This window comes from Protopterus annectens, chromosome 6.part1 (assembly GCF_019279795.1).
Source record: "Protopterus annectens isolate FY-2018-M chromosome 6.part1, PAN1.0, whole genome shotgun sequence".
NCBI classification, from domain to species: domain Eukaryota; kingdom Metazoa; phylum Chordata; order Ceratodontiformes; family Protopteridae; genus Protopterus; species Protopterus annectens.
This window is the reverse complement of record NC_056738.1, coordinates 222,662,911-222,688,456: the sequence shown is the minus strand read 5'-3', so window position 1 is coordinate 222,688,456 and position 25,546 is coordinate 222,662,911.

Genomic DNA, 25,546 nt, shown 5'->3' with positions numbered 1-25,546 from the left:
GCCAAATATGTCCATCGAGTGATTCAGGTACGAACCAATTCCATGTGCACTACCAGCATACGCCAGATCTACGCAGCCCTCGGCATAGGTATGCAAATCACCCCATGTGCACTGTCACACCATGTTATGAAGGCATACAGCGATACATGAAATGGTGCAGGCGTAGTGCAAGCCCATGGAAATGTAAACCAAAAACACGGTTTACATTTTCCCAAACAGAACATCGGAGTTATGGAAGCAGACCAGACTCATGTATTACAAAGTTAACATATGCCAATGGCTAAATACACAGCCAATGGCACAAGAAAAGATGCACAACACCTAAAAAACAACTTTAATGTCATGTCCACAGTAATGCACAGTACAACCGCAGGGCATGTGTGCGCAAACAGGAATACAAAGGAAATATATATAATGTCATAAAATCGCAATGTAAGACAAATCAGGATTTCACCATAATACGCAATGGTAGGCATGGCACACCACAAGCAAGGTGCAAGGGTTGCCAAGGGCCCGTGACAGTGTTCGGAGCTGTAACTATGAATTAGTAGTCAATGCCATGCAAATGAGGCAGGTAATACTGAATCGCAAATGTCCTGCCGGATTAAGGATGTACCTCACGGGCGCAGCGCTATAACACCGAGGAGTGTATCAGAGGTGATACATGACATCAGCAGAGGGGTGTGCCACTGTCTCAGTAAGCACATTGGAGCAATGCAAATCTGGCCTGGCCATTGCTAAGCAAAGCTGCAGGACAGGGGTGTGGAGGAAGGTATAGAACCGTTTAGCTGAAAGCACACATGGTGCCCGAAAGTGCATGTGTATGGGGATGAAAACATGCCCGAAACCCGGTAAGCGGATGCATGCACCGCGAACAATAGCACAAACAGGAAGGTCAGGGGAAGAAAAGAAGGAAATGCCGAAGCAGGGTAATTGGTGTACTAATGAGCAATTAACACCAATCAACTCACGGCGGCCAATCGACGGCAGTAGACAAGCCTGCATGCAGAAATCTGCAAAACAGGATAGGGGAGGCATAGGATTGCAAAGAAAGGAGGGGAGGACTTGGAATGCAAAGATAGGAGAACTGTCATAGCAGAGCAAAGCAAACCCACAGTAGACCGGCAATAGAACGCATTACGCAAGATAAGCCAGGTCTAGGAAAGTACAAATGAAAGCAGGCTGCTGGATGTATACCAGCAAATGGTAGGCATAACGTGCACAAATGTAAATGGAAGGGCAGGAGGTAATTCACGGCAGCCAAATGTAATGTAACACCAAAGGCAGCACAATAGTGGTTCCGTTAATAAAACACAGAAGATACCCTGTAGCCACGATCATACATACACACCCTATGACATCATCAGTGTTCACAGCAAAACAGTATAAAGTGTGAAAGCACCCAACACACACCTGTGTATTCCCAAACACTGCACCATAGGTGTAAACAGATGGGGAACTTTTAAAATGTACATGTTGGGAGCCGCCATAGCTGTGATTCATCAGCATGTGTTACAGACCGATAGTGTTGTGGAGGATGATGCCGACAACCACCGTAGGCCTCAGATGAGGAGAAGAGTGCTCAGACCAAGGGTAACCTACCAGGGGCTACATGATCTGGAGATAGTAGAGCGTTACAGGGTGGACAGGGACATCTTACAGCAAATAGTAGAGCTGTGCCGGCCACACCTGAGAACCAGAAACAACAGAGGGGAACCCATCTCAGTGGACACGAAGGTATGTGTAAGCTTATGAATACTAGCCACAGGTACCTTTCAAAGGCCAACTGGAGATATAATGGGGATCTCACAGGCATTGGCATCCAGGGTACTACACCAGTTCCTGGATGCCATGTTAGCACATGCCAATGAGCATATATACTTCCCCCGAACTCAGGAGGAGTTGGCCAGCAATATGCGTCACTTCCACCGTGTGGCAAACTACCCAGAAGTACTGGGTGTGATAGACTGCACGCACATACAAATCAAGTCACCACCCGGCGAGTATGGTAGGCAGTAGGCAGACGGAGACATGCCCAATATGCCTATGACTTGGCAAAGAGGGAATGTATAGCACATACCTTAACAGTGTAGGCACCCATGGACTGACACCCCTCTCCACCTGCACACACAGTAAAATGGATGGCACACAAACACGACCACCTGTAAATTGTGATGTATAGGTGGCCCACTGTGGAATCCTACATAGGCAGCCCTCAAACATTATACACGCAACAGCCATTGGAACACGGAAATGTCAACAGCTGAACAGTAGATGCACCTATCAGCATCTGTCAGTGCTGTGTGTATAGGTTCTCAGGTACATCGGTAGGTACACACCCGATTGTCAGAGGCAAAACACCAAACAGGGCAAACAGTGACTCCCGTCACCACAACATCGAGTAAGCAACTGTCGCTTACTGGAGCAGAGGCAATCGCGGGAGCACATGTGTGTAAGCACTGTCATACACACACTCAGCACGGATTCCCCACTGCGTGACTGAGGGGCTCCACAAAATGTAATCATGGATGTTGTGTCAAGGCAGGGGATGTACCCATGACAGGTATTTGTCACCCCAGCATGCTGCATCCACGGACGTATGAAGGTGTAGCACATTATCGGGTGTAGCTAATTGTGATATACATACCCAATGCCGGAGTACAGCCAGTAAACATCACATGGACATACCATTAACTGGACTCATCAATTAGTAAACTAACGGAGTTATCCATGTGAGTGTAGTGTGGAGTAACTGCTGTAGTGTACTTCACATACAAAATGACATACTACGTGTGCAACCCCCAGATGTCCAAGTGGTACATGCAGTGACTGTCGTGCATGTTCCCGGTCCCACGTCCCGCAAGGGATGTAACGTAATCCCGACGGCACGGGTAATGCATTCCGGATGCAGGTCATCAGAATATGTGTAGCACACGTTAGCGGAAATAAGCGTTGCCCACAGCTGGTAAGCGATGTTTAAATATGACTATACGGATATGCGCAAAACAGGGCTAAGCTTCACTGACCACTGCGCAGATCACGGTCAATGATGTACAGAACAGGTGAAACCAGCATTAGTCACCCCTGAACAAATAGCACCTGCTCTGAAGGGTAAAACGCCCACTGCCAGGAGTGGAACAGGCAATCATGTATACAATCACCCAACACTATTGCTAGCCAAGATGTACGTATGGTAGGGTTGCCACATTTCAAATGACCAATGTGGGACATATGCCAGATGTCTGCAGGCCGACACATACACCCGGCCAGTATGAAAACCAGAACGTCAGATGTTTTGCATAGATAAAAAGCTTATTCTAGTAATGGTCGCAGGTACGTGTTCCATGACCTGTAACATGTAGATGGGTCAGATACAAAATAAGTGTTTTATGCAACCATTACATAAACTATAGGGAATATGTTTGTCCCAAAGTCGCAGGACATTTGCTATGTTCACAAATATTTTGCAGGACACAACTGCACAAAGAGGGACTGTCCCTCGTAAAGTGGGACGGGAGGTAATCTTAACCTATGGCAGGTGTGTAATGTGACAGGTGCAGACACAAATGTGCAGAGTCCAGGAAACACAGTATACCCTGACAAACACACAATGAAAGGCGTAGCATGCCTGTCACCACCCCTGTCCGAGATATGTGTGTATATATATATATATATATATTTATATATATATATATATATATATATATATATACACATATATAATACAGATAGAAAGGGCGATAGTGTTATATATGTCGATATATAAGGAGTCACTGACATCTGCAAATATATAGATAGGTCAACGACATTCAAAATACCTTGGAGGTACAAATAAATAGGACACCACCAACTATGGAACGTGTCACACACCAACACGCGTAACCAGCAGGCTGAAAGACAGAAAGAACACAGTACTGGAACAGTAGAACCGTGAGCAATATGACGATAGTCAGGACATGTAGTCACTGCTGCCGGCGGTGCAGCCCACGTAGGTACCGTGCACAACTGTGGTTGTGAGTGATGTAGCCTGTGTATGTGTGTGTTGAGGGTGCCATGTGTGTTTCTGTGTGACTGTAATGTGTGTGTGTGTGTCCGGATCATGTGTCTGTAGGTGGCAACTTGGAGGTAGATGATTACTGTAGGTGCGGGTATAGCTAGCCGTAGGCATGCGGTAAACACCTGTCCCACATTGGGAGGGACAGCCCCTCCCTGGGCAGGTGTGTCCTGACATGAAACTTTACAAAGGGCAACTGTCCGAGAGTTTAGGACATTAGTATGTCCCAAATATTATGCAATAGTTGCAGGAAATACTCATGCCTGTATGTAAGAAATGGAAATGTTACATGCAAACTGATAAGTAGGCAAGGTCCAAGAACAATTGGTATGTAATGAGGATAAAAGTATGTGTTATCCTGTGTACTGACCGTGGCTATATGTCAGCCTGTAAACACCACTGTGTGACCCGCAAGTGTCCAACTATGGCCATATGAAAAGGTGGCAAGCCATGCCACAGAGGGTCTGACACCAACACCACTGCAATGACTGCAAATATCTGGGACAGACATACATGGGATAGCGGTCATTTAGAAATATCCCTGCACATATTGCCGTACATCCGGAGGTATGGAAGTATCAACCTCACATGCATACCATATAGAAACCAATTAACAACAGCCCAAAGTAAATTCCCATAACAGAAGTCTACTAAGTGATAGCACTGTAATTAGGGAAGGGGCCCACACACACACATATATATGGACTATGTAGAAATGCAAACCCCACAAAACCATATATGCTAAGTACACCCGCCTACATCCCCCACACTGGAAACAATAGCAATACAGACCGTAATCACAGCACAAACATCCAGTTAGTCTATTACATCTGCTGAACCATTAACATACCTTGTGAGAGACACATTTAAAGGCACCATGCAAAATTGTATCCGTCGTATAACGGAACAAACGGCGATGTTACAGGTGTTTGCAATAGTCCATTATCAGATGGATGGGATGACAGATACAGTCACAGGTAGAACCACGTACTCAAGCCATCACAAACAATCCACGGGGGACATGACACCAAAATACACTTGGCTCTACACATAGCAGTTGCAATTACACACAACAAAACACAATACAGGCCGTCTCCCCGAAGGCAGAGCAAATGGCCAATGCCCAAGTGGAGAATTCAATTATACCTCACTGTTGCCGTGTAATTGGTGAATTGAGTAGCTGCACAGCTGAAGTGCACGTAATTAGTTACACCAGAACACTAATTGGCGGCAGTAAACCACATGTTGCAGGTATCGACGTATATAAGGATGACTTGCCAGATATGCAAACTGTATGCTCATGCCATAAAACAGTTTAAAGAGTGATACAGAAGAGTGAGATAGAGACGAAATACCGGAACAATATCAAGGTATGTAGAACACTAACTGTATGCATAGTATGTTCTGTAATAAGTTATGTCAGTGTATGCATAGCCTGGTTTGCAGTAATTAAAAGTGTCCGCCATGCATAAAGTGGGAAATGGTATTTATGTAGTGATGTCTTTCTGATCACGTCCAGCAGTGGGCCACAAGGTAAACAGCACAGACACCACAAGGGATGCAACATGACGGCTTTAAACAGAACAATGTCATACGACCCGCCGTCAGTGGCAGGGTATGTCCAACAAGTACGTGCCATAGCAGGGGATAGTATATGTGGATATACTGTAACAGTACGCATGTGTATGGGCATATAACGTCAATGACATGTCTAAGGTGGTCCTGCTGTGCAAGTATGCTTTGAATTATGGGATACCATGTAAAATATGTGTAATGTATAGTACAGTAGATTGATATGTCAGATATGCTACACAGGAGAACAGGCATAGGATGCATACCAAAGGTATTGTATAGTGATGTGAGTAGTATGTAATTAATTTATGTATAAACAGTTATGATGAAATAAATAATGTAATCCACTCTGTGCATTTGCAAAGGACACAAACATTACTCCCATACTAGAATAGCAGAAGAGATGTGACAGACAAAGAAGAACATGATTGGCGTGTACAATAACAGGATACATATGGCCTGTAGTCACGGGGCATTGTAATAGCATGACAGCTAATCTAAATGCAAGGGCTATTCCAGTAACCATGCACAAAGGACATGTCATAGCTCCACAGGTTCATAGTGGGGTACCATGCAGTCTGTCAAGTCTATGTGTAACAACAACTACAGAGTGCACACCAGTGGCACCTCTCTAGGGTAGTGTCCTGTGAACAGAAGAGCCATGTGTAACCTGCATCTCTGCACAGTACAGCCACTGCAGTGATCCCTGGCGTACATGTGTCCACCATCCACCAAGTGAGGTATCACATGAACACTGCTACTGACTGTCCATACGTGATGTACATAGGAATCTTGTCCCAAAGCATGGTGAGTGTCCGGTCTGGAAATGCAACCCCCAAGCACATCCCACACATTGTCGCGTGTGTGCACATATCCATGAGCATCATGCTCACAGTGGCTATTATTTATGTCGCGTATGCGGAGTATATCCATTAACATATTTGCAGACATGGGCCCTGTCTTTGCAGCAGAGGTCACCCCTGAGTATGTAGTCCACAAATGTGTACAGACATGGTGTCTGTACTTCAGCAGCAAACTTTAACTGTTGTAGCTCAATAAACGTCATGGCGTTTTAATGTTGAGTTATGTAAAGCTGTAGCTGTTGTGTAAGGTACACCCTAAGTGGGGTGTTGTACCCATGGATGTGTGTATAAGTCCAGTGTTCAGAGGTACAATGGGTGCCTATGTACCAGCTACACACCCAGTACAGACAAGTGTGGACACGTAGAAGGATATCTACGCCACAGTGGCAATGTGGTAATCACAGGAGTGTGTGCGACATACATGTGTAGTACGAACACGTACAATGCAACATGTATGTAGGGGACTAACACCTATGTGATAACCAGTGGGTGGATGGTGTACTGCAAAGGTAATGTTCATACCAAGTGTCATGCAGGTTGAGGCCATGATGTTCATATCAGGTATCCGTCACAGTGACACCCGTATGGATGGGGTCTGTATCAGCTGGTGGATCAACAATGGCACTTGGTATGCAGTGGTCTGTAAAGCTAGGCAGGGAAGTCCCCTCAGTGGTAGCCTGTACCTCAGGGAAGCATATACAGAACATGAGGGCCCCATGACTGAGGACTGTGGTATGCCAAGTGTAACTGGAATGCAGTATGTGATATGGTATGCCACCCTCAGTGTGTGTGTATCCCATCCATTAGCCACTTTGCATAACATCCTGAGACATATGTTTTGATGAGCAGGTGGATGTGTATGTTGTCAATACCAGAATGGAGAACGGTGCTGAAAGGCAGCGAGAGGACAAGGTCGGCTGTGTGGACCCCCGTGTCATCATCTATTACTCTGGCGACTGTATGAAAGGTGTTCAACAGGTGTAGGAGGCATGCTGTGGCCCCAACAAGACCAACCCAGCTGGCATCAAAGGACCGGAGCACAACAAAGACTCAGCGAATGATGTCCGTGATGATGTGCCCTATAGCCATGCAGAACAGGCCAGTGAGGTGTGTAGGGCAATAGTCCCAGTCGTGCATTGTGGCGCCACCTGTGTGGAGTGCAACTGTCGCTGTGTGAATGTCAGGGGCCACAATGTGTGGTACAAGGCTATTACTGAATATGGTGTCCCAGTGGGGAGACATGTCTTTCAAAGGTCTGTGGACATCACAGCCTGGGATTTTGTAGGGTGACAAGAGGCCGGTGTCCTAGGACATATAGAGTGCAGGTCACTACTGTGTAGGTGTGACCACAGGTACACTGCAATGTTCCTGCAAGGAATGTGGCCCCGTAGGGAGTGAGAGTGTGTAATGTTAGCATTGAAGCCATCAGACAGCATGTTGCCAACATCACCTGTTACTGTCATGTTCCAGAGTGACAGTTGTATGTGTGAGCAGATGTGGGTATTGCATACGACTACTGACATACCACCATAATGTCTTCTGGTACATTTCAGAATGTGTCACATTAATGTGTATGTAGCTAGTTATGGAGTATGTGATGAGGGATCCTGTGTCCCTACCGAGGCTGACCAGTGAGTTATTCCACCCATGGGAATGTACACCACTGTGCAACAGCCCCCACCTGTTGTTGTAAAGTATGTCCATGGAACTTCACCCCCAGAGTGGCGTCTGTTATCTGGTGTGTACCATCATGGCTCTGTGTGGAATAGCATGATCCATATTGTCATGTACGTGCTAATGAAGTGCACTGGGGTATGTCTCAGTGTTTGTATGTGCATTGTCCACCTGCACGTGTGTCATGACATCAAGTTCCGCTGTCATACGACATCTGTAGTAGGTGTTGCAGTACTCAACTACTGTGTATGCCGTGAAGTGTGTGGTGCCGGTATGTGGCTAACAAGGGTGAGTAGCATATGTTCAGATTCCACCAATGAGGGGATAACCAGGTGTGGAACAGCAGTCACATGTTGGTAGTGTCCATGCCAAGGATACTGTTGGTCTTGGAGGTGGTGTGTATGGGTCGAACCAGCCGAGCGGAGGTTATGACTCACGGACAGTGTACGCCTAATGTGTTGGTACATGTGCTGCTATCACAGTTAAGTGTGGGTTACTGTCAGTCTCACATCAGTAGCAGCAGTATGAGCCCAACTGTCCAGTACACCATGAGATGAGGTCTGGTAACCGTGGGGTATGTTGAATCTGCAGCTGGTAATACTGTGCATAGCAGTTCCGGACACAGTTATTTGCACGTGGAGCACCTGTGATGCATTGTGCTAAGTCACCAGCCGGGATGTGTGTACAACATAGTGGAATATGGGGACAGCTCAGCCGTGGGTGTACCAGTCCAGGAACGTGCCTGAGAGGTACGGTCTGTCTATAACCAGTCATTGCAGGTGTGCTCTGCAGAGCCAAGAGGCAGGTCCCAGTCACTGCAGAGATATTGAAGTGGTGCAGTATCAGGTGTGCCTTGCCTGCGTGCGTCACAGAGCGTGATGTCAAGCATTGTGTTACATGACCACCTGTTTTGCTAGCCAGTTCCCATTCTGGTGGTGACTGTCATTGGACACTGTGCAATACAGGCAGTATAAAAGCAGCAAGAGTCCAACATGTGCTCCATACTCCCAGGGCTGACAGGTGCAGGTCAACTGTGCCACAGCATCATGTTGTTTGACCAGGTCTGTCAAAGTGGACGTATACCAGACGCCTGTGGAATGACAGCAGAAGCATGGACAACTGTTGGGAGTGACAGTCGCTCATTGTACAGTGGTAACAGGTCCGGATGACCGCAAAATGCTCCTCAGGGCTTGGACCAAACCATCAGGGCTACAACACTGGTGGGATATTGCATGTCCCTGCACATGTAGTCTGTGCCCTGAGATACAACGTCAGTCACACAAACATGGAAAATGACAGTCACATCGTACCTGCTTTGTTGTGGCATGTGTGCATAGGTTATGTTGCAGAACCAGTTACCTGACAGCAGGATGTAAGTGACTATCACCTTGTGTAGCCTGCTGAGTGGAACAGAGTGTGACCGCCGACAGTCACCTATGACAGGTGTGTTGTGTATGTTATGACACCCTATTGGCTGTATGTGATGGGTACACGTGTCTGTGGGCTATAGGTTGGTGTGGTTGTGTTTGCCGATGTGAGCTGCTGTTGGTGCCCACACAGAGTATGGAGGGGTACTGTACAAGGTGTCTCCGTATGTGTGGCCTGTGGTGGCGATCATGTGGGACTATGTGATGAGTGGGGTGTGTTGTGAATGTTGCACATCCCCACATGACTGTCAGGTGCAGTCAGGGTTGGTGACAGTATAAACCCCAGCAGGGCTGCATATGTGCATCCACCACAGGCTGTACTGTTGTATGTTGGGAGGTGTGCATTGACTGTGTACATGAGAATAGCTCTGTTGCCACATGTACAACATAGTCATCATAGTGACAGGCAATAGCACTGGTACGTGCCAGTTGGACATGCCTGTATATAAGTGGTACATGCCAGTTGGACACGCCGTATAAACCACCATGTCTCACGAGATATGTGAGTGATGTGTCTACGACAGCTGTTGTACTGTAAGCAAGCTGAAAATGTATGGACAGACAGTGTACCTGTGAGGACTGGTGTGAAATGGGTGCTAAACTAAGCAGTAGCTCATAATGTGCGAAGAAGCTCTGAACAAGTGCTGAGCATACCCATACAATACAGATAGGGTGTTGGATAATATCAACCCACAAGTGTTGACGACAGTCATGATTGGTGGCACCGCATCAGAACACTGCCGGGTATGGTCTGCAAGTCCATGAACCATTATCAATGTAGATGTTAGCAGTACAGATGTACAAGACAGTAAGGATGTTTGACTACAAATGCCTTTGTATGTCACAGGAGTGTTCTACTAGTGGCCTGTTGACAGACTCACAACTACTAAATGTGCTACAGTGATATGTGCATATCACACAGTGTCAGCGACAGTAAACCAGAGTTAATGTGTTGTACCCCACCCGCATTGTAGCCCATACCACACAGACAAATGTCAGCCATCTGTGTATGTGAGGATGTGAATGGCCATGACCTATGGGCAATAGTTGTCACATTGTTGTGAACAACATACAGAATGGGCTGTGTGTGTGAGGTGTGTGACATATGTGCACATTCTGGTGGATGATATCAGCAATGACAACACTAGGGGACTACCCCTGTACCCATTAAGTAACACCTAGGCTGTGGTCAACATTATGGACACTGTGGTAGGGATGGTGTTGTGCAGTACACCTCCCTGAGCTGGAGATGTCTCCCTGGCCCTTTAGGTAGTCATCTGTGGTACCCATGACATGACAGGGTGGTATCCATGAGCACGGAGATCATTGGACAGGGATACACAGCACCCGTGTGACCAATATTGGAACACATATCACCCTCCAGGGGTAGGGCCCATGCGTGGATGGCTGATACCAGCCTCCACAATACTCACCTGCAGTATGCAGCATGCTATCCACCTTGCATACAGACATATGCCACACTATGCTGTTGGACATGCTACATGTCCATAGCCTGATCTGAAAGACATATGTCATGGACAACCACCGTCCTACGACTAGGATGGCCACATGCTGGACAGATCCCTGTGCCATACCTGTGACATACTCCCGCCATACCATGCAGCCCTGTCCACATAGCTGCACATATCATCCCTGTCATACATGGTGTGATAGCCATATGGTAGATGTAGTATCAACTATCTGGATCAGTAATGTGTCACTGATGCCCCTCGCAGTGGCGTAATGGGTGTCGGATACAGCTAGTAAACCCAGCCCGTACATGCTATAGCCAATAACCTTACCTGCGAATGACGTCCGACTAGCCATTGTCCCATGTCTATCACATGTGCAACACAGGCGATCCGTGGCATGATGTTGAACAGCTGTACAGTGCAGTGTAGATGTCTCTGGCAAAACAGATGCAGGTACAGGTGTCCATGTGTACTTGGTGCACTGTCACTGCCCAAGTCCATTAAGACTGTGTCTGTGTTGATATGTGACATATACACAGCATCAAGGTCAACAGCATTACAGTGGATACATCCAGGCATGTGCAGATAGGTAAGAACACCAGTCCAGGCAAACAGACATGCCCACATGAAGACAGATGTCACATGCAGTAGGAACACTAATGAGGTGACACACATATATGGGGATGATATCCGATGCATAATGGGTGTTACATGTGTGTGACACATACATGCCAGTCGTGTTAGTGTCATGTTGATTTGCAAAGATAACTGTGCAGATGTACTAGAAATGTATGTGCAGCAGTATCACTGTACATGTCTGTAAATGTGACCTGTCACCTTCATCATGTCCTACAGATAATGCCTCGAACACGCCTACCAGCATACAGCTGACAGGAGGATGATGTCCTAATCCTGTACCTCCATGAGAACTATGAGGTGTTATTTAGCCATGTGCCACAGCACACACAGCAGTGGGATGACCTGTGGCAGGATCTTCGCAGGAGGGTCAACGAAGTGGGTGGCAACAACCGCACATACCAGCAGGTGTGCAGACACTGCATGGAATTGATACGTCATGCAAAACAGCGTGCCACTGCAATCGCCAGGGAACAAGGTGGAACACGTGGTGGGCCACCAACCCAGCCTCCACTCACACACACAGAGGAGCTACTGGCCAGTCTGGGGACACCCTTGGAACAGCTCCCACAAACACTAGCTGCCATCGTGGAGATGGGTGTCTCCCAACCAATGAGCCTGGAGTTGCCTGGTAAGTCAGTACTGAACATATGGCCAGTATATCCCACGTACATGCATGTGTCAGTGTACATCATGTAATGTAACAACATATGCAAGGTATGTGGACACACATGCTGCATGCTACATTATGCTACCCTGTGTATGCACCATACCTCTGAACTGTACAGGTATTTGCAGGATGACCAGATGTCTGCCTCATATTGTCGGTGTGTTCCCCTTAATATCTGTCCCTTTCTGGCAAATAGCTGAGGAATGGAGTCATTAAATGATGACATACATTTGTGTGTACGACTGCACATTCCGTGTAAACACCATGTGCATGCAAACCTATTAGTCTAGCAAATTTCTAAGTTTGTAAGAGCAATATGTCACAGTTGTCCCTATTTGTCCCCCATCATAGTAGGCTTTGTCCACATTTATTGTTCTAAGAGGTTGAGAGGTATGGTATGCACACATGTGCTTACTATATGCTATTGTACAGGTGAATGTGTTAACTTGCACTGTGCACCCTGTGGCTGTCATACAGTCATGGATAATGTTCATACTGCTGTGTTACCCTATACAGGTACCTCTGGCATGCCGCACAGACAAGAGTCCATTGCAGGTTAGACTGTCATCAGTATCAGGCATGTCAAAGCATAGATCTATTCGCCATGTGGCCAGTTAATACATGGATATACAGGTCGCATCACCCATCATCCACACAGGCCACCCATGTGCAATATATACAAATGAAATGACACACAGACATGAAACCACAGTATTTGTCATTGCTACATGTGTGTCCAGCTGTGCATACAACGGTGGAGGTGTTCTACAATGGAGGCATATGTACTATACAGTGGAACAAAATGTGTGGTACACAACAGTGCTGCACAGTTAGCAGTGATATGGGCAGACCACAGGCATCACCATTGTGTTATATGCATCTGCAATGGGTTCACACATTGTGATGTTCCATCCGACATGTCTCAGACACGTAGCATTTTGGTTGCAATAGTCACACTTTCCCATAACCCATACCCCACATACCACACATACACCTGTTGTCTGCATAGCCCTGTGGATGGTGACATATCCAACATCTATGGGTGTATGTCATATGGGACAACACAGACATGTGTGATAGACGGTCATCACATACATGACCAACACATGTGCACACATGGCCATGGGGGATGGCCGGAGACATGTAGCCACACAGTAGATGGGATGTGGATACACCCTGTCCCACTTTGTCCACACATGGTCCAATTACAGCCGTACTAGACCGATTGTACAGGTGATGTGGTACGCTGCACATCTTAAATGCCTGTGCACACCTAGTGGAGGTGTCAGTGACGTCTACTTCATAAGATGTGTTGAACATGACGTCTGTGTCATAGCATGACAGTAGTCACCTTTACAGATTCCACTGACAGTGACACCAGGCCACAGATACTGTACTTTTCCTTTGCTGCCATAGGACATCACTGCTAGCTGTGCACCTTGTGTGCATGGTACATCAATGTCATGTGTAAAATGGTGACGTGACAGGTCCGCTATGTGTGGATATGGTTGCCAGGCAGCTAACACTCTGTAGTCATCATGCAGGGGTGTCATCTGTATGTCCTCCAGTGACCTGTCACATGACACAGCATAGTTTGGTGTGGTGTGTATACACCTCAGCATCGTGGGTCACAATCCACAGGTATGTCATGGGTATGCATGCAGTTCTGGATATGCAATGCGTACATATGCACTGTTTAGCAATATAGACGCCTCATGATGCCATGCAATGTCACAGTGTCTGTACTTCACATTGTACAGCAATGTAGATGGCTCACAGTCCCCTACCATGCCCATGTACATTTGCTCAACATGCATTCTATCTGTAGGGCATATGGACAACACCGCAATGTGATACCCAGTACAACATTGTACATGTGTCAGGACACCATTGTGTCAGGCATGCATGCATGTTAATGCACACGTCAGCAGATTACATGTCAGGGTCACGTCAGCGATGTGTACTGTTATCCTGTTCTGGTCCACATGGTGTATCACGGGGATGCATGCATACTACCATGATTGTGTGAATTGCATGGATAATGATATGACACCTGCCTGCTGTAGTGCGCATTCCAGGGGGTATGCTTACAAACACTATTGATGTTTGAGCTGCATGCTGTCGGCTGTATCACAAGCATGCTGCATGCCATCTGTCATATCACATGCATGGTGTGTCAGTGTGTGTGTGTCAGTGTGTGTGTGTGTGTGTGTGTGTGTGTGTGTGTGTGTGTGTGTGTGTGTGTGTGTGTGTGTGTCAGTGTGTGTGTGTGTGTGTGTGTGTCTATTGTAATTTAGAGTCTTTCTTTGCATTCACAGGTGATGTAGGTGCGTTACCCTCCTGCGGTCCATCTGATAGTGTCCCCACAGATGCTAGCAGTGATGAACATATGCATAAGGTACAGGCAGGGATGTCGGGGACTGAATCTGTGCCAACAGTTGCCATCCCAGCTATGTCCCCCTCTTCCCCCCACACAGTTCAGCTGCCAACACATACCACATCCCCAGTGGCCATAGAGGAAGGACAGTCAGCGTCTGTTAGCGTAGAACAGGAATGTGTGATGGCTACAGAAGGTGTGTCTCCACACCATGGTGGCAGTGTACTGACTGCAGATGTGCCACACAGGCATGTGGCTGGTGCTGCTCGTAGGAGGACCTCTGGCAGACATGCACCTGCAGGACATAGCGCAGCAGCTGGAATCACCAGACGCATGTTCAAGACTGTAATGGTGGCCCAGGCATGTGCCGAACAGCAGAACAGAGAAGGGCAGAGGCTGCAGAGGGCTGCTATCCATACCCTAAACAACAACATCCAGGCATTGGCAGGTGCTCAACAGCAGATTGCTGATGTTCTGGACAGGCGATTGGGTGACATGGTCAGAATCCTTGACCATGGCATGGCAATCCGTGAGCGTGAGCTGTCTGTGCTGGAACATCTGGTAAGGGTGAGGCATAGGCCACGTGGACGTAGGCCAGCTACACCACCTAGTGCAAGTCAACATGAGCGTGCCACCTGACATGGCCGCTCCCATAGTGCCGGTAGCAGTAGCAGTGCAGCTGGTGCTGCGCTGTCCACACCAGGACACAGCAGGCCACGTGGACGTGGCCCTGGACATTCCCGGTGGGGACACGGTTCCAGTGGCCATGTGTCGTCAGACAGTAGCCATTCTGTACCTCTGCCTGGTAGTGCCCGTGCAACCCCTGGCAGGCACAGGACACGTGGCCGTGGCCAGTCACAGTGAGCTGTACAACCTGGTCTATACAATCTGGAGCTGTCGATAATACCCTTGTGTAGGCCTCACAAATGACAGAACTGTGTGCACACATACACGCACACAGCAAACACAACTGGAGGGCTCCACAACACTGACATGCATATGGAACAGACATGTCCAATCACATCACCGGCCCTTACCCATCCACATGATGTCATCCATTGGTGCAGCCTATGCCCCTGGCAAACAGTATCACCCTGTGCATATGATGAAGCCTGTGCTGCATCCCTGTCATCCACACCATCGGTGCAGGGATATGCTCAAATGGTCTGATGCACATGGTGAACAGAATAGTGAGAGGTGTATCTAACATTACTTGTGTATGCATAGTGAGGGATGTGTATGTTGCATTGGTTGTGTGTGAATACTGAGAGATGTGTATGTGACATTGGTTGTGTACTGTCGACATGCACCAGTCATACCATGTAGTCCAGGTGCAGCATGCATTGTGATATGTTCACAGTATGTGTCTCGGTTACAACAGTAACAGCATGTTGGTAATGATGCCCTGGTTCCCTCCTATGGTGTACTGGCATGTGCCTACAGGTAGCAGTGTTTGCAGTCCCCCATGTGTAACTGTAGAGTACTCACAGGCATGTATGGCAATATCAGCATGCTAAACGTACCCTCAACCTGACTGTTGGAAAGTCTAACATGACACAGATGTCCGCACATATACTGCACCTGAAGCATGTGGTCAGTTGAGCAGGCTACAGCGGACAGAGACGTGACATACATACCAGGAAACATTACAGGTATGTTGACATGGTGCAGGGGTTGTACACAGCGGTCTGGCCAATGATGATGTTAGAGGCTACTTGATAGCATAAGGCCACACTGTGTAACAGTAATCCCCTGTCAGATTACAGGAACATGGCCACATTCACGGGGTCTACACCACTATAACGCACACCCCATAGTGTTGAGGTGAGGACCCTTGCCTATGTGGTCATCACCCTCGCAGTACTTTGCACCCACACAATGTGACACAGAGAAGGAACATGCACAGGTAGCCAGTACAGCTGGGACCGATGGCATCAACAGGGTAGTAGACTGCATCACCATGAGGGGTTAGTCACCATGAGGGGTTAGTGATCCTGTTTTCACTGCATGGTAGCATACACCCTCATACCAAGCACCAGACAGCCATACATACATACATACATATATACACACACACTGTGGTGACCAGAAATGTGTATACGGATAACCGATGTGTGTGATGCACCACACCTGCCGAAGTCATGCTTTCCACACTGCAGTATGTACAGATCTCTACAACGGTGTACAGGGATGTGTAACAACTGGGACGTAATCCCCACCATATGTGGCATATGTGGTCACACAAGCGGACACACATGGCAGTGCTGGGAATGATACACCTGCCATATTATGAGACATTTGATAGACATGCAGCGGTATTGTCCGCATTATGTGTACCAACGCTATGTCTGGCAATTGTGCTGCTATATGCACATGGGAGGATGTAAGTGTTACAGGTGTCATGTGACATACAGTTGGTAACACCTGACCGCTGTGTATGCGTTATGTCGTCACCATCAAGTAACAGTGACATAGCGTACTGTTTGCACATGGCATGGTAGGATGTCGTGTGACAAACTTGTGAGCCATCCCAGGCACACATATATCTACACAGGTGGATCACCACTTTATGTACACACATCCCTCCATAAGTGATGTACAACCAACCTTACTGTCTGTATATCACCATATACAGGTGTCAATGATGGGGCTGCATTGCAACTGCATGTTGTAGTTAGGCGCAGCTGTGTTATGGACATCGGCCACTGCACATGCATGGTTGCTGCATGCACAGTACGGATTGTATATGTGTGATGGTCCTACATGTGTCTCCTGTAGCCATGTTTGTATGCATTGCTATTGGTGGACATGTGTGTTGACATACATAACACATGTACTGCAGTATGAATTAATTGGTGTCATGGGCGACTAGTACAGGGGAATGTGTCCTCAGTCAACATTGCTACCTCCTGTACTGTGAGCATTCAACAGACATGGACCCACCTTCCATTTGCGTGAGTATGATTGCTTAGGCCACTGTTCTGCACGGGGGACAGCAAAGGCTATGCTATGTACATATGTGTTGTGTGTGTGGTCCATGCACACATCCACTGCAATCACATGTATGACATATCCAAACATGTGTGTTCGTTGGTGTACAGCAACACTCATCTGTCACAGCTGTGTAAGACCCGGGGCCCCTGGTATGTCTTGAGCTGACCTGGTCATGTATAGTGGTATCATAGCAATGCATAACACCTGTTGGAACCCTGTCAGTACTCTGTACAGTCCACTGGTCATGTGTCACACGGTGTTGTGGTAATGTATGGCTGTGTATTGCTGCACCAACGACATGGTGATGTCTTGAGGGCTACAGTGTGGACTGTGGTGTGTACGTCTGTGATCTGCTCCTGTGACAGCTGTGATGGCAGCTGTGTGTACTGGTCACTGCATGCGTGTGACCGCCCTGTGTGTGGGGACAGTTATACCTTACTGTGCCCTTCCATGTTTAGACTCCATCTGCATCCATCGGCCCTTTGCAACTGCTAAGTGTGTGAGCATGCCCAGTACGCTGTTGTGTAGATGGACACACAGGACAGTCCAAACTGAGCCCTTGCCTGTTGAGACTTCGTCTGCATGCAAGACGGCCCTTTGCAACTGCTAAGTGTGTGAGCATGCCCAGTACACCATTGTGTAGATCGACACACAGTACAGTCCGAACGGACGTGTATTACTAAGCGTGTGGCCATGGCCAGTGATACCTTGTGTCGGTGATGTCCCTCTGTGCATGGGCATGGCCGTTGACATCCTGTATAGCCATGGTGGTCATCCAGGCAACAGATGTCCATTTCCAATGTCACAATGGATGCCTACCGAGTACACACTGGTCGACTATCTTGAAGGGTGTACTGTCTGTGGTGCGTTCCATGTCTATGTATTGTTGTTGCAGTGCTCTGTAAATCTTTAGTTGCCCCGATCACACCACTGCCATGAGTTTGTCTACGTCTACCGTGGGACAGTAATATGTCTGTATGCTTTCAGACTGATCACTTTCTATACAATCCCTGTCTGCGTCCTTGTCATTGTGGATGATGACACGTGCCTAGAAGTATGCCTCTGGGACTGCTGTGTTTAGTAATCTCAGTAGCGCATTCTGTAAATGCGTCATGCTGTAGTGTGATAGGGTAGTTAGGTGTATGTTCAACTCCCAGCCCTGCCAAGTGTGTGTGTGTGCGCATGCTCCCGTCTGCCTGGGGACTCAGTCATGCTTTTAGACGCCTCACACCACAAATATGTCCTACCGATGTCTTTGCCTTTGCGGATGATGACACGTGTCTAGAAGTATGCCTCTGGGACTGCTGTGTTTAGTAATCTCTGTAGCGCGTTCTGTAAATGCGTCATGCTGTAGTGTGATAGGGTAGTTAGGTGTATGTTCGACTCCCAGCCCTGCCAAGTGTGTGTGTGTGTGTGTGTGTGTGTGTGTGTGTGTGTGTGTGTGTGTGTGCGCATGCTCCCATCTGCCTGGGGACTCAGTCATGCTTTTAGACGCCTCACACCACAGATATTTCCTACCGACATCTTTGCCTTTGCGGATGATGTCTAGAAGTATGCCTCTGGGACTGCTGTGTTTAGTAATCTCGGTAGCGCATTCTGTAAACGCGTCATGCTGTAGTGTGATAGGGTAGTTAGGTGTATGTTTGACTCCCAGCCCTGCCAAGTGTGTGTGTGTGTGTGTGTGTGTGTGTGTGTGTGTGTGTGTGTGTGTGTGTGTGCTCGCGCATGCTCCCGTCCACCTGGGGACTCAGTCATGCTTTTAGACGCCTCACACCACAGATATATCCTACCGACGTCTTTGCCTTTGCGGATGATGACACACGCCTAGAAGTATGCCTCTGGGACTGCTGTGTTTAGTAATCTCAGTAGCGCGTTCTGTAAATGCGTCATGCTGTAGTGTGATAGGGTAGTTAGGTGTATATTCGACTCCCAGCCCTGCCAAGTGTGTGTGTGTGTTTGTGTGTGCTTGCTCCCTTCTGCCTGGGGACTCAGTCATGCTTTTAGATGCCTCACACCACAGATATTTCCTACCGATGTCTTTGCCTTTGCGGATGATGACACGCGCCTAGAAGTATGCCTCTGGGACTGCTGTGTTTAGTAATCTCGGTACCACGTTCTGTAAATGCGTCATGCTGTAGTGTGATAGAGTAGTTAGGTGTATGTTCGACTCCCAGTCCTGCCAAGTGTGTGTGTGTGTGTGTGTGTGTGTGTGTGTGTGTGTGTGTGTGTGTGTGTGTGTGTGTGTGTGTGTGTGTGTATGCGCATGCTCCCGTCCGCCTGGGGACTCAGTCATGCTTTTAGACGCCTCACACCACAGATATTTCCTACTGACGTCTTTGCCTTTGTGGATGATGACACGTGCCTAGAAGTATGCCTCTGGGACTGCTGTGTTTGGTAATCTCTGTAGCGCGTTCTGTAAATGCGTCATGCTGTAGAGTGATAGGGTAGTTAGGTGTATGTTTGACTCCCAGCCCTGCCAAGTGTGTGTGTGTGTGTGTTTCCAGCTGCATGACAACAGTACATTGCTTTTACAGTATTCACTCTCCATAACATCCATGCAGCATCTTTGCCTTTGATGCTGCTGTCTGCAGGCTAGACATATGCCTGTGTGAATGCTGTGATCTACTAATCACGGTAGCCCCTTCTGTAACTGCGTAATGCTGTTGTGTGGTACAGTGGTTACATTTGTGTTCTGCTCCCAACCCTACCACGTGTGTTGTGTGTGTGTGTGTGTGTGTGTGTGTGTGTGTGTGTGTGTGTGTGTGTGTGTGTGTGTGTGTGTGTGTATGTATCTATCTACATATATATATATATATATATATATATATATATATATATATATATATATATATATATATATATATATATATATATATATATATATATATATATAGTGTATATAGATATGCATGTTGATATTATCACGTGCTGCATTATCTGTACGTGATCACCTTGGATGTATGTACATCTGCTATGGCTCTGTGATAGTGCACATACTGTGTGCTGTAGTGATCGTGGGTTATACTTGTGTAGTGACCGGTTATTTTGTTGCTGGGTATTACAAGGGGCATTGGAAACAATGTTAGTACAGCACTTTTGAATGGTCATATGCACATCTCGGCAACAGTCAGCAGTGGTTATTACTTTGGAGGGTGAGTATGGCTCATATCTGTATGTAGTAACTGACAATTCTCTGCAACTCAGGTTAACATTACTGACTCACGTTTATCCACAGGTTGTGGTACAGATCCCAGGACTGTATGTGTATACATTGACAGGTGCAGGACTGGGTTAGTGTTGGATGCATGGAGGGGTGTCCATGGCCAGTAATGGCGATCTCTACAGCCTGGCAGGTACGGTCTGTGACTGTCCCACAACCTCCTGTATATTGCTGACATATGCTGTACCTGTGTATATGCAGACACACACACTTACCACAAACAGCTAGGGCTATCACATACACAAACCCATTTCATCACCATTGGGACATGCAATAACCATTGTCCCTCACACACACACACCTATGTGTAAATTGGTTGGCTCAATGTCAACTCTGGAAATGTAACACCACACCCTGTGCATATGATGTCACCTGTGCCACCACCTGTGATGTGTAACATTGATGCAGGATCAGACTAACCTGGTGCTGATGCACATGGTGGCTTTATTCCACTGTATTGATGTTAGAATGCTGTTAACACAAAGTGTGATACTTCCATGTGTATATCAGCAGGCATGATGCATTGCAGCTATGACCAACAATGTAGCATAGTTTACAGCACTGTTAATTCTGATGATGTATTCTCCATCCATGTGCCATTTCACTGATGTGTGTAGTATTGGCAGCATGTGTGTCTGAGTGTGCAGTACATGTGTGATGTGTGTAGTACACATGTATACATGCTTACAAACGCATACACTTGCATACATGACATTACACTGGCTTTACCATTCGTACACTAGCTTACTCGTTCTTCAACACGTGCACATGGGCTGACACGCACGCACACATGCTTACACGGGCTTACTGGCGCGCACGGGTGCAGACACACTGTGGGCAGGTTTGCAGGTAACATCGGTGGTATCCATGGCGTACACCATCAGTCTCCTGACTTTCCCTAGGATAGCTCATAACACGCCTCTTCCACTGAGTACTGACAGCAAACATGTGACACTGCTCCGGTAAGATTACAGTGTTTTATTCATACACACTCATGTTGTCACCTATCTTCTACTCTAATAGTCCCCTTATCCTACACTACATTGTAGAAGCTTGGCCCATATGGCATGACATGTCGTGATTCACTATCCTCAGCCTCACTTGCATCAGATTGCCTACAAATGCTTCGTTACATCTCTGACAGAGCGCTTCCACACATAACAACCAGTACACAGTAGCCATGTTGTCTCCAGCTTGCCATTCATCTGCATGGCATACTAACATCTAACTAAACCTACATTTTGTATATATATTATACATACTTGACTTGTTTTGAAGCGCAGCAAGTTCTCGTGGCACTGCGCTACGCTTCCACACCAGAGATCGGGGGAGGACAGCTACAGTTTTATTGATATCCAATGGACAATAATGCCACTGGCCTTAGATGTGGACATTGGCATGCTTTCTCGACTGTATTCATACTGTATTTGCAGCTGTCATTGCTCCATTTAGCAACATGCAGAACGTTAGTCGCCTAACATCCAGGTACATTTCTGCACATAACTCTGCCCTTGCATGGACAGCTTACTGTTTCATGTATCGAATATTTATATCATTTGCATAGCTTTCACATACAAATGAGATATGTTGCAAATCCCAACATTGTCCATGCAACGTTCATGTTACGGGCGATCTTACACACCCCTACAGGAGTTTGCTGAATAGCTTGGCAGACATCTTTCCTTGCTGTACTCTCACTCTACTTGTACATGCCGGAGGCTTCGTGTATCATGGCCTAGGCTTTGCTGTGTGCTATGGCTATTTGTGGTGTATGCATGGCTGTGGGTATGTCCCAATGTCATCATTTGTAAAGGTGACAGCCCTATAGGTACTTCATGTAGACTGCTGTGTCATTTGACATGTCAGCACATACCTGTGGCCAATACTGAACTTCCGACTGCAGCGCTTTTCATACCTTCTGAGTTATCTTGCAGTCGATAATGCTGTTTCCTCAGACATTTATCTGTTTCTGATCATACCTCTCAACCTCCTAGAGCAAAAAATCTGGACAAAGCCTAACTTGATGAGGGGACAAATAGGGGCAGATTTTAAATATTGCTCTTACAAACGTAGATAGTTGACAGAATAATAGGTTTTGCATTAGTATGACTTTTCTGAAGGATTTGGAGTCTTAAACTCAAATGTTTGTCATTATTTAATGACTTCAGTTCTCAGGTATTTGCCAGAAAGGTACAGATTTTAAGAGGAACACGCCAAAAATATGAGGCAAGAATCTGCACATTCTGCGAAAATCTGTACAGTTGCGAGGTATGTTTCTGATACAGGATATCAATTTTCTTACACTAATACACACAATATATGGTGGCATCACAGGCCAGATGCCATTACATTCCTATTGCAGGACACACCCACCTAGAGGGTTGTATTCCTCACAAAAACCAACAGGTGCTTATCCACACTAATTATTCTATCATGTACCTTATGTGTACGCCGGTATTTGCGCTTTCCGTCAGTGGCAGAGCTCACGTACGAGTATTGGGGACTGGACACTGTATTGGTGACACTGCATGACAACCTGAGGGACACATTTCTTTTGAGTCTATTAACCTTCCACATTGACTTTCACAGGACATACGTTGTCATTCACATTTGTCGAAGTACATGCTTTTGACTTGTACATGTTTTGTCATTTGTCCTGACGTCTTTCTTCTCACCTGTCCACCTAGCATCACTAGTTCTGTACGTTTATTTAGGACGGGTTACCTTCATACCTCTCACCTGTGCACATTATGGGTAAACGCCCCAAGGTTTGACCTATGATTTTGTTACATTTGTCATAATAATGTGCCTTTCTGGTAAATTACTGGCAAGGCATTACGGACTGTGAGGTTAGATAATAATGACTGACATTTCTATTTCATGATTACTAACCCTCATAACATTCATACTCCTGACTATGCCATTATTCTATCAACGTTCTGACTTTGTCTGGGATATATTTAATATAGTCCCTGTTTGTATTTCATGTACTATTCCTTAGTCCAGCTGTCTTATTCTGAAAGTTTGGAAGGTATGGTTACCATCTTGGTCGTACACATGTCCATCCATGATAATCACCTACATGACACTAATATAGGTCCGTACGTCTTCCCCCAATGGTTTACACAATATCCAGTAGATGGGTTTAACCTTTTTGGAGTATATAGGCGTGTGCTATACCCACATAGGTATATTGATCACTCCCATGGGGCGGACCTAATAAATCTGTGCCAACCAATACCTAGGCCCATTTCTGCATACCCATGATTCCCATACCTGACACCCCTCCACAGTACCCATTAGACATGTTTAATGTGAGCGATAATAAAGTGTGAAGACACTTCTAAGCACTCCCCACTCTCCGGATATCAGGTTGTACGTCATACATTCTATCGACCCATGTGTTATTACCCTTGCACCTGCTACTGTTGCATGTACAGCTATATCGTAGTTGCAGCTGTGACGTCCCTTGCGTCGATGATGGTTCGCACTTCATACGGGATCAATTTTTGGGGTCCTGCAAAGGACACCTATATTCATGTTTAAAGTGTAGAACTTGCAGGCCTGTCACACTGGTACTTTCCGGGCAATGGTTTGGAAAGCAGCAGTGTATTCACCTTTCATGCATGTCTGTCTGTCTATCCATAATAGCTATACCGTGACCTATTTATGTACATGTGTTATATCTACAGGGACATATGTTTGTTGTGTATATATCTATTAATGTATCGTGTGTGTATAGATATATATATGTACATATATACATATGTCCATATATGTCTGTACATTCCTCATTTCATAATTTGCTTTGGTTTAAGTCTGTGGATATATGTGTATACACAGATATATATATATATATATATATATATATATATATATATATATATATATATATATATATATATATATATCCATATCATACCTTTCAACTGTACAGATTTTTGCTGAATGTACAGCTGTTTGCCTCTTATCTTTAGTCCGTTTTTCATAACCTTTTGTCTATCTGGCAATTTAGTGGCATATCATTAAAGACTGACGTTGGAAAATAATGACAAGCATTTCAGGTTATGACTTCATACCCTTCAGAGAATGCATGCTAGTGGCACACCTGTTATTCTATCCACTTTCTGTTTGTTAGGGCAATATCTGGGGATTGTCCCTATTTGTACCAGTTGTTTTCATGGCTTTGTCCGGTTTCGTACTTTACGGGGTTAACAGGTATGAGCCATGTATATTTAACGTGGAGAAAACAGCATTAATTTGCTATGCTGTGAGCGGATTACACACGTGCAGGCGCACTTGCATATCCTTATTGTGGGTTACATATGTTTAATAGATATTTGTGCTTATGTGGCCTTTCATAGTTCTGACCTTAACAGTTACATATCTGTATTCCGGTTTACGGACTGATGCGAAACACACGTTCACCTTTACATATTTAAATGTGTGTACAGCATGAACACATTCATTACACTTTAAAGTTATATGTGCAGTGGTCGTAGGTCAACCGGGACTGCATTCACGTTGGCCGGATGCCAGAACCACTATTCTATTGGTGTTCTGCCTCATTTATATGCATACCAATAG